This window comes from Planococcus citri, chromosome 4 (genome assembly GCF_950023065.1).
Source record: "Planococcus citri chromosome 4, ihPlaCitr1.1, whole genome shotgun sequence".
Classification (NCBI taxonomy): domain Eukaryota; kingdom Metazoa; phylum Arthropoda; class Insecta; order Hemiptera; family Pseudococcidae; genus Planococcus; species Planococcus citri.
The window spans coordinates 68,720,488-68,732,136 of record NC_088680.1 but is presented as its reverse complement, the minus strand read 5'-3'; the positions used below and the strand labels follow the sequence as shown (position 1 = coordinate 68,732,136).

General features: G+C 36.7%; 1 long non-coding RNA gene across 1 annotated transcript in view; it reads right to left on the bottom strand.

The window, feature by feature from the left end:
• Positions 1–346: 346 nt before the first annotated feature.
• LOC135845671 (uncharacterized) overlaps positions 347–11,649 on the bottom strand; it is a 55,462-nt gene continuing 44,159 nt past the window's right edge. Inside the window, exon 3 of the long non-coding RNA XR_010558794.1 lies at positions 347–368. This is a non-coding gene — a long non-coding RNA (uncharacterized LOC135845671). The remainder of the gene's footprint in view (positions 369–11,649) is intronic.

Here is an 11,649-nt window from a genome sequence, read left to right as displayed (position 1 = left end):
TACTTATTAACAATTTGCGATCTCTTGTGCAATGATTGCTAACTGTGCAACAAGAAATTCGCACTAAAAACTGGAGTGAGGTTGTTGTGTTTAGGACGAAAGCTCCACTCACAATTTTGACTCACGTGTTTGATTTGTGGTATTCATCTTGATTTTTCACATTTTAGGTAAATAGCCAATAGGTACATCTACCTATCATTATAAAACTTATAATGAGCTAACTAAGGTTAAAAAACAAAACAAAACAGAAACAATAAACCTTCGCCATACTTAATTTGAACAGACTTTACTTACTTTAGGTCGTTCATCTTCCTGATCTGAATTTTAATATAGGGAATAATCATCGGTATTAGCCAGGCATTGTTCATCTGAAACAAGAAAAATAAGTCGATTTATTTAATCATAATTCAACTTAAACAACAAGGCAAATGATAATCATTTAAATGCTCCTTTCGAGAAGCTATAGCTAGGATTAAATAACGTGTCGAATGAAGGTGATGTACAGTCTATATTTGTCAAACGAACCCGGCCAAACAAATATCAAATGACATATAGAAAAGAACAAACAAAACGTCTCAAAAAGACAAATCGACTCCTCCTCCAACAAAATAACAACAATAGAAAAGAAAATAAACAACAAAATGTAATGAAATTGAGCAAATAGGTAAAAAATGTTCTTTAACATAGCAAATTTTTAAAAATTCATATACAAAAACTTCATGGAAAATTTGAATGACATTTGGGGAAAAAATAGGTGAGTATATCAATTTTTTGAAATGAAACGGCGAGTTTTGAAGTAGCAGAAGTAAGAGGTAAAATAAAAATTTTGTCATTTGAAGGGTACAACTGAAATTTACTGGGTGGGTTTAATCATGGTCACCTATATCAGTTGTGTACAGTTGTGTAAAACGAGGTGGTGTTATCTTTGAAATATGTGGCCCTCACCCACAACCTCCTCCATATAATTTTTTTTCTGGATATCAATTTTTTTAATAATTATACTCGTATACTCAGGTAAATAGTTTGGTAAAGCACACACTACTCACTCTTAATATTCAAAACCACTTTTAGCTTTTTTTTCAAGAAGCGAAGCTAAAATGTGGAAAAATAGGATTTTTGAAAATTTTTAAAAACTAATTATTTTTAATTGCATTTGAAGATTACATTCTCGAAACAAAAATTAAAATTTCACTTACTATAATAATTTTTTTAACCACTGATAACGTGTGGTGAAGCTGAAGTACCCTTAAAGGATGTCCTTTTATTGCTATTTCATCATTTAATATCAACAAAGGTGCATTTAACACCCCACAGGAAGTTTTAGAACACAAGTTTTTAATAATTGAACAACCTATAATAATTCATAAAACAATATAAATTAAATTTAAAGATCAAATTCTTGAGAAAGAAATTTAAATTTACTTACTTACTATAGTTGAAAAAAAATATCACTGGACAGCTTTCAGAGAATTCAATGGATGATTGGGTAATGGTATTGTTGTAAAAATATCGGACTTTTGGAATTTTTTGGAGCTAAAGCTGAGACTTCAAGTATAGCAGTTTTGCTACAAAGAGAGATTTTCTTGTTTAAAAAAAAAAAGATTGAAAATTTTGACGGGTTTAAAAAAATCTAAAAAGTAATTTTCATCAAAAAAGTTTGATATAAAAAGTAGGATGTTCTAATAATTTTTGTCAAAAAAGCTAAAAACATTTGGTCATCCAACTTTTAGGAACCGAGTACAACTTCCACAATTTGGTAGATTTCCAAAATGTACCTAATTGTTTACTTTTAATAATGCACCAATAATTATAAAACTTATTTCTATTTCTTATTTTAATGAGCTACCTGAGATTAAATCAAAACAAAAACAGTTACTACTCCCATTCAGCTTTACATGATTTAAAAACTGAAAAATATGATATGAGTTATTCGTTCTGTTTAATATAATTATGACAAACATTTTTAAAGTTAGCTTTTTTTGGTCTAAATGGTTAGTGTGGTACCGGATCCCTATTTAGCAATTTTTGACAATTTGTGGACAAAAAAAGAGAGATTTTTGAGTACCTACTCATTCACTTTCAGTCAGGGTTCTCCAACCATAATACTGAATAGGCGGCATACTTATTCAGTTGAAAAAAAATAAGTGTATACCTGAACTTCATGCATTACGTATTCAGTGTATTCACTGTTGGTATTTAAAAACACTTTTGGTTTTTTTTTTCAATAAGGAAAGCTGAGATGTGGAAAAATACGATTTTTGATTTGAAACAAAAGTAATCATCAAATGAATCGGTGAGAACAGAAAGGGACCAAGTCACAACTTTGGAAAAAAAAAATTTCACGAATATGTGGGTTTTGAAATATGGCGGATTGACCAGTGATGTCAGATTTCCGCAAAACTGCCGGGAAAGTGGTATTTGGGCGCAGAAAAAGGGGGGAGTCTGCATTGATGACTTTTTTGTTAAATTTCTTAAATTCCTTGAAAAATAACAAACAATAAAGCAACAGTCTCAAATAAGGAAATCTTATATCCAGAGGAAGTCCTTGAAATGGTCAACAAACGTCGCAGAGCCAGGAAAAAGTGGCAGCACTCTCAAAATCCTGCTGACGAAGCTGTGTTCAACAAAATGAACAAACTAACCAAGCAGCTACTGCATACAGTTAATAACAATTCCTTTGAGGACTACGTCATAAACCTAGCTCCAAATAAAGCCAACAATTACTCTCTCTGGAGAGCCACAAGGAGAATAAAAAGACCTGTAATTCGAGCTCTTCCAATCAGAGACATCAATGGGCATTGGGCCAAGAATGATGAAGAAATAACCGAGGTATTTGCAAATCACCTCGCCAGAACATTCATCAATAACAACATCCAGTCACAGGTTACTCCGGATTTGAACTTTTCCATACCAAGTTATGTTACATCTGCCACTCCAAAGGAGACAACGAAAATTATCTCTGAAATCAAGCCCAGGAAAGCCCCTGTTAATGATAAAGTAACTACCATCATGGTGAAGCAACTACCTAGAAGAGGTATCCTGTTTTTAACCTACCTATTTATTGCTGTCATCCGCCTCAAACATTTTCCATGCTCCTGGAAATCTGCAAAGATCATCATGATCCTCAAACCTGGGAAACCTGCTAAAGAATACTGATACTGCTTCTTACAGACCAATCTCACTGCTGCCAATATTTTCCAAAATGATGGAATCAGTTCTTCTCAAAAGTATGGAAAAATTCACAGCCAAAATAATTCCCGAGTACCAATTTGGATTCCAAAGAAAGCATTCAGCTATTGACCAAGTTCATCGTGTGGTGCATCAGATTAAGGGTGCTCTGGAGGACAAAAAGTTTTGTGTCATTGTTTTTCTTGATGCGAGTCAGGCATTTGATCGGGTCTGGCATGATGGCCTGCTTCACAAGTTAGGCACAATTCTGCCAGCCAACTTATGTGAAATTCTCAGTTCTTATCTCAAGGAACACAGATTTGCTGTTTACCCAAATGGAGTAACATCATATGAACAGACAGCTGAAGCCGGTGTCCCACAGGGAAGCAAATTGGCCCCCAGATTATATTTACTGGTCACAGCTGACATGCCTCTACCAATCCTGAGGTGATTGATGCTACCTTTGCGGATGATACTGCAAAAATTTCTATTCATAGTGATCACAAAGTGGCAGTCAATAATCTACAGATTGCTATCGATGAGTTTGCAAGTTGCGCAAATTGCTGGAAGATAAAATTAATAATTGAGAATAAATCTACAATGACCACCTATACCTACAGAAAGTATGGCTATGCCTTCATTTCAATCCATTGGGTCAATTATTCCTCAGACTAATGCTTCCAAATACCTCGGATTACATCTCGATTTGCGACTGAATTGGAACCACCACATCAAGGTTAAGAGAAAGGAGCTCGATTGCAGACTAAAAAACCTGCATTGGCTACTGGGTAGAAAATCCAAACTCAGCCTAGAGAATAAACGCCTCCTTTATAACTCATTACTTCGGCCAGTCTGGCAGTATGGAGCACCTGTTTAGGGGTGTGCAAAAAAGGCCAACAGAAATATCATTCAACGTTTCCAAAACAAAACTCTGAGAATGATGAGCAATGCCCCCTGGTATGTCAGCAACAGAACTCTTCACAGGGACTGGAAAATTTTGACTGTGGATGTAATCATCGGTTCATCAGCTCAAGCTCACACAAAAAGATTATACCAGCATCTCAACACGAAAGCAATTCAACTACTGGATAATAACATCACCAGAAGACTTGCCAGAACAAAGACTACAGATTTCTTTGTTTAACCACTCATTAAATGCCGAATAGGTAGAAAATGGGACAGTTGTCAAATTTTCTGTTCTCCTTACACTAATTGTAAATTTGTGTCTGTTGATTTTACATGGTGAATGCCTCATGGCAGTTCTGCTGTTTCCTTGTTAAATAAAAAAATAAAAATAAAAAAAAATAAAAAATAAATAAAAATTTCGAGAAGACCATTTTTGGAAATCCAAGTTCATCTATGTACTGGAAAAAGGCAAAAAAATTAACAACTTGGGCAAAAAGTTTTACACCTCAAGGGGTTTTTGGTCAATTTAAACGAGATAGCAGTCTAATAAGTGATGTATGTACTTACATTTATGTACTCGTAGATGTAGAATCAAGCCCCGAGCAATTTCAAGAGAATTTTTTTTTGAAACTCTGCTAAAAATTGTGTCTTGGGGTTCTCTTTCAATGACCTTAAGCATGTTTACCAAAAACTTTGGATTTCCGAATTAATCAGTTTTTTTTTAAATTTTATTACTGAAATCTGCGAAAATGGACTTAGCCCCTAACTGTTCTCACCGATTCAAATCTATTGTATATTAAAAGAATCTTGAAAATCTTGACCCAATCCGCAAGCCTCTCCCACTGGACCGATTTCGCTCATTTTTTTTTTAAATGTTCCTTATGACACGTAGATATGTCATGAAACATTTAGAATTCAAAATTTTTCAGTTTGAGCCCAAAAAATTAAAAATGCAAGGAAGCCCAAGGAATATGATGCAAAATTACCAAGATGCTATGGCTTTAGTTAGAAAATTTGGAAAACCTAACCTTTTCATTACTTTTACATGTAATGCAGGTTTTTTTTTTTTTTAAAAAAAACCACAATTTTTTTAGCAATTTTTGCAATTAAGTAAAACTTTTTAGCAAAAGTATTATAAATTGGCAAAATGCAAGACTTTGACAGTTGAATTATTTCCCTCACTTCGCTCGGGCAATAAACCTCCAAATTCATCGAAAATCACTTTTACTCCCTAGTAGAATAAACTATGTACCTACTTACTATTACTTACTGCAGTTGAAAAAAATTTTTTTCACTTGGCATTCAAGTTGGGTATTGTAGATAAAAATATCGGACTTTTGGAATGTTTTGGAGCAAAAATGTGAGACTTCAAGTAAGTATACATAGCAATTTTGCTACAAAGCGAGATTTTTTTGTTTAAAAAAAGACTGAAAATTTTGGCAAAAACGGAGACTATTTTGGCAACTAAGTATAGGCTTAAAAAAAGCTAAAAGTAATTCTCATCAAAAAAGCTAAAAACATTTGGTTACCCAACTTTTGGAAATGTAATTTTTTACTTTTAATAATGTAAGTATTTCTATTTCTTATTTAAATGAACTAACCAAGGTTAAAAAAACACAAACAGTTACTAAATCTTTCAGCTTTACATGATTTATGAACTGAAAAAGATAAGTTAATCATTTTGATTTTAATCTCATTTTAATTAGCTTTTTTTGGCCTGAATGGTTGGTCTGGGACGGGATGCCCATTTAGCAATTTTTGAAAATTCTAGCACAAAAAAGAAGAGATTTTTGAGTACTTACCTATTTAATTTGTGGCTGGGTTCCCCTACCATATAAGACTGAAAAGGCAGCATATCCAGTTGAAAAAGAATAACTGTATAGTGTATACCTGACCTTTGCATATTATTCACTGTTGGAGTGTTGGTATTCAAAAACACCTTTTTTTTTTTTCAAGAAACGAAGCTGAGATGTGGAAAAATAGAATTTGAAAAAATTTTGAAACAAAAGTAACCAGTAACCAACTTTAGTAACCAAAATACCTATTAAAAAAGTGGTAGTCTGAGAACTGAAAAGTAGCGGCGTAAGGGCCCCATATAATTTGGTACAATCTAAAACATGATTTTCTACTTTTAATCATAATTATAAATTATAAAACTTATTTCGATTTATTTTAAGGAGCTAACAACTATAAGGTTGAAAAACAAAACAAAAATAGTACCTACCTAATTTTTTGTAATTTTAATTCAAGTTGAATCAGTGGAATCTGTTAGATATGTTCTAAGACTCTGACTTGACCATTTTACAGGGTTGCCACATCCATATTGTAAAATCCTTTTCATTAGGTTCTCTGCTGAAAAAGGAGCTCAACTTGGAGCACTTATAATGTTAAAAAATTATAGAAAATCATCACAGGGTGTTTCTTTGTGATGTGAGTTTAATTTGTACATACGAGTATAATATGTACCGTAATCATCTGAAATAGTCAAAATAGTGAAAATAACCATTTAAAATATAATTTTTGAGGATAAGTACAAGGAATAGCTTGAATTGTTGTGAATAAGTATATTATCATTTTCTACCATGCTAAGGTAGAACTATAATGGTACACTCGAATTCTCATTTATATTAATCTGCCGTTACCCGTTACAGGGAGTAGATAGGTAGGTAGATACTTGAAATTTGGTAGAATATCTACCGTAAAATGTAATCTTTTTTGATTCGCTAACTAAGGTTTAAAAAAACAAAAAACAAAAACAGTACCTTACCAGTTATCACCTGGTATATTCGAGTTGATTGTTGTCCTATTATGGATTAATATGTACTCTCAAACTAAGTGCATATATATTTCTCAAGAAATTTTCTATATAGGGTCTCTCCAACTTGTCTTTTGTCTACACCTTTTTCCCCCTGTTTTGTTGGGGACCCACGAGTCTATTTCTCCCATCCATTGTCCATCCCCAAGTCTTGAAACATGCCCTGCCCAGCATCAAATTTTTCTTCTTCCACTTCTTCTGCAAAATGCAAATCATTTTCCAATGATTTTTCATTTCTAAAAGTGTAACATTACCTTTAATTTTTATTCTAAGCATCGCACATTCCATAGAATTTTGAGTAAGTCTCGATTCATTTTCTATGGTTTCTGATACGGTTCAAGTTTGGGCACCATCTATTGTGGTGGGGAGAATGCAACCACCTATTGAACATTTGGCTTTTGTAATTTAAACAAACTAAAGCACACATTAATCACAGTTGATATTCAAAAACACTTGCGTTTTTTTTTTTGTTGAAGAAGCGAAGCTGAGATGTGGAAAAATACATAAGATTTTTGAAAATTTGAAACACAAGTGATCAACATTAATAACCTGAACATTAAAAAAATGTTTGTCTGAGAACTGAAAAGTAACAGAGTAGGAGCCCCAGATACATAGCCTATTGTAATATCATTTCACTAGAAAGCATGCGAATACGTATATTGGCTTTATGTACATCTTACATACGTAGAGCTATTTACACAGTGTTGCCAGGTTGGCACATTCCTCCCCCTTTTAAAACATTAAAAATAGGGAATGAAAAAAAAACGAAAATAAAAACATCAAAAACATAAAAAATTAAAGATCAAGTTTCTGAGGTTTTCGAGTTTCTCGTTGACTTCGGCGCAATTGATCGCTATGCGCACGGATTTGTCGTTTGTCCTTCGAATTGACAGTATACGATGACGGACCTGTCGCTTTATCGATTATTACAGGCTGCCACGTAGAGTCGTTTTTGGTCTTGTACCAGACTTCCTCGCCAGGTTCGAACACTCTTTCCTTGCGCCCCTTGTCCGCGTAGGCCTTCATTTTCTCCTTGTAAGAGCTGTTCTCTGCGTTCGGTTTGAGGAGTTCGAGTGATGAAGTTATCTGTCTGCCTAGGAAGAGTTCTGCGGGCGTTCGGTTTGTAGCTGAGTGCGTTGTACTTCGATACGCTAACAGCACAGCTTGTAAACGGTGCTCAGAGTCGGAAATCTGATCAGCTGTCTTATTGTAGCGCCATTTAAACGTTCGGATCGCGCGTTCCACCTTACCATTACTTCGACTATGGTATGGTGTGGTAAAGATGAGCTGAATGTTGTTGTTTTTGCAGAATTCTTTGAACTCATCGGAGCGAAATTGAGTGCCGTTGTCGCTGACAATTTGATTACAGATGCCATAACGAGCGATTAAACATCGGAGCACTTTGATGACGTTCGCAGAATTTGCACTGGGAACTGGAAAAATCTCCAACCAATTGGAAAACGAATCGATAATTACTAGCCAGAGTTTACCGTCGAAAGGGCCAGTGAAGTCGATGTGTATGCGATACCATGGTTTGTTAGGAGTTGTCCACAGATTCAATGGAGTTTCCGGTTCTTGAGGTTGATATCGTTGGCACGTTGCGCATTTACTAACGAATACTTCGATTTCACGATCGCAGTTGGGCCACCAAATAACAATTTTGGCCAATGATCGCATAGAACAACTGCCAAGATGTGTTTCGTGAAGACGTGTTAGCACCGTGTTGCGCAATTTTTCAGGTATGATCATTCGATCGTGCCACATTAGAATTCCGTCTTCCAGCTTGATTTCGTCGCGTTTCTCGAAGTAGGTATGGAACGAATCAGATGGTAATTTCTTCTTATCTGGCCATCCGTTTTTGCAGTACACCATAACCTTGCTTAGAATCGGATCTTCGAGAGTGCGGGTTTTTAGCGTTCTTTGGGTAAGTGTAAGCTGATCGGTAATCGAATCACGGAGAACGCTGGTATGATTGACGTTGACGGAGTTTCTGTTTTCGAAACGACTGAGATTCGACTCTGCTTCAACTGGTAAACGAGATAAAATATCTGCCGTGTGATTTTGTTTACCCGGTTTGTATTCGATCGTAAAATTGAATGCAGTAAGCGCAACTGCCCAGCGAGTTAAACGTGTAGCTGCTAACTTCGGAAGAGCAGAATTTTCACCGAAAATGTGTTGAAGAGGTTTATGATCTGTTTTGAGTGTGAAATGACGACCAAACAGATACATTTCGAATTTCCCAACACCAAACATGATCGCTAGCGCTTCTCGATCGATTGTCGAATAACGTTGCTCAGTAGCTGATAATACTCGAGATGCCGCTGAGATGAGACGTGTTGTGCCGTCTGGATATCGGTGTTCTAAGATGGCTCCAATTCCTCTTTCAGATGCGTCTGTCGTTAAAGTGAGAGGTAGTTCAGGATTGTAGTGAGCTAACACCGTATCGGATGTAATGGCGTTCTTGACTTGATCGTATAAACGTTGATCATAGGATGTCCAAGTCCAACGCGCTTCTTTCTCCTTCCTGTAGAGAGGACCGCATAATTCGAGAAGATTCGGCACGAACTTGTTGTATTGAATCGCTGAACCAAGGAACGATTTCAATTCGCGCTGATTACGCGGAGCTGGGAGATCTTTGAAGGCTGCAACTCGATCTGTGACAGGTTTAACGCCTTCTTTGCTCAAACGATGACCCAAGAAAACGATTTCGTCTTGAAACAGCTTCACTTTTGATTTTTGAGTACGTAGACCGACTTCGTTGAGACGTGAGAAGATCGTGTGCATTAGTTTGAGATGCTCGGCCATGTTTTTGCCGCCAAAGCCAATATCATCTTGAAACCACGCCGCGCCTTCGATACCAGCAAGAATCATGTCCATAAACGATTGGAATATTACCGCAGAGACCGTTAAACCAAGAGGTAGAGATAAATATCTGAAATACCCCTTGTGGGTAATAATCACCAAGATCGCTTGAGATTCTTCGTCAGTTGGGAGCTGCATGAAAGCGTCTTTCAAGTCTGCTACACTGAACGTTGTATAACCGCTGAGTTTTGTTAACGTTTCATCCACGATGGGGAGCGGATATGGTTCGAAGTGAATGTTCGGGTTGAGCGTGTTTTTGAAATCGCCGATTACGCGTACCTCGCCGTTTTTCTTCTCCTTGATAACAACCGGAGATGCCCATGTGATAGGAGTTTTCGCAGGATCGATTGGTTCAATCATACCGCATTTGACCATTCTGTCTAATTCTGCCTCCACTTTTGGCTTGATTGCGAAAGGAACGGGACGCGCACGAGCGATAATCGGAGCTGCATTTGGTTTCAGCTTGATATGCGCTTTAAAATTCGTAATTTTTCGAAATTCGTTCGAAAACAGGTTCGGATATTGTTTTATGAGGTCTTCGATGCTCGGAGGTTGAGCAAGATCGTCGCTGATTGAATGACTGATGCGATTGATAGATTCCAAACGTAATAAATTATGTTTGGGCATCAGTTTAAATGGTTTCATCCAATCAATGCCAAACAGCGCCGTAGCTTTGCCTTTGATAACATACACCATCATCTGTTCTGTAATACCGTTAACAGAAACCGTAACTGAAGCTGTGCCTAACGTAACCAACGGAATGTCTGTGTAAGCGGACATTTGTTTGGCTTCTTTCAGTGCTGGATTACCGATGCGCTTCCATACTGATTAGCCGATTGTAGATACCGCTGCTGCACTGTCGTATTCCATCGCGCATGTAACACCGTTGATATTGACATCGATCATCAATTTTTTTCCAGGCGATTCGATCTGATCAATATTATGTAAGGTTACCTCGTTAACTGACGAGCCCGAAGATTTCTTGTCCTTATTGCCTTTGTACCACCGTTTCGGCTTGTTGTTGATCACTTTGAATTTGCCAGTTTTAATACAAACGGAATCCCAATGACCAGTATTACTGCACGAACGGCATGTTGAATTTAACGCAGGGCACTGTGTTTTATCTTCGTGTATTTTACGGCCACATTTCAAACATTGTTTCGCCGCATCGATCGTTTGCTTCGAAATATCAGTACGTTTATCATTCGAAGGCTTGTTATTGTTATGAAACGGACGTACCTTGTTTATCGAGTTTGTTTCACCACTGTTTGAGATGCCGTTGTTCGTTGTATCGAGCGTAGATCGTTGTTGTTGCGCTGATTCGAGACTCACTGCTGTTTTGAAAACATCCGCGAGCTTGGCATCGGCGTTAGGGTGTTCAGTGTAGAGTTTTTCACGCATCGCCGAATTGTTGATACCAAGTAGAAACTGATCTCGAAGACGTTCATCGAGAGTACTTTTAAACGAACAATGTACTGCTTTACTACGAAGCTCCTCTAGGAACTGTGTTAGCGTTTGTTTATCACTACGTACACACATACCGAAGTTGACGCATTCAGAGAGGTAATTAGTCGTTGGCTTGTAGTAATCAGTAAGAAACTTGGTGATATCATCGTACGTTTTCGAAAGAACATCATCTGGATCAAAATGGTCGATTACTAACTTGTAAATTGTTGGTCCAATGCATTTGAGGAGCAAATTTCTCTTGTCTGTAGCTTCTACTATGGATTGTAACGTAAGTTCCAGAGAGAATCTTTGAGAGTAGTATCGCCATCCCTCTTGCTTCGGATCGAACTGTTGAAATTTGAAGTCAGCAATTCGTTGAGCGAGATTGTTGGCTGCATTCGCTTCTTTGCCCATTTTCGAAGATGATACACGTTTCTTCCGTTTTCGCGCAA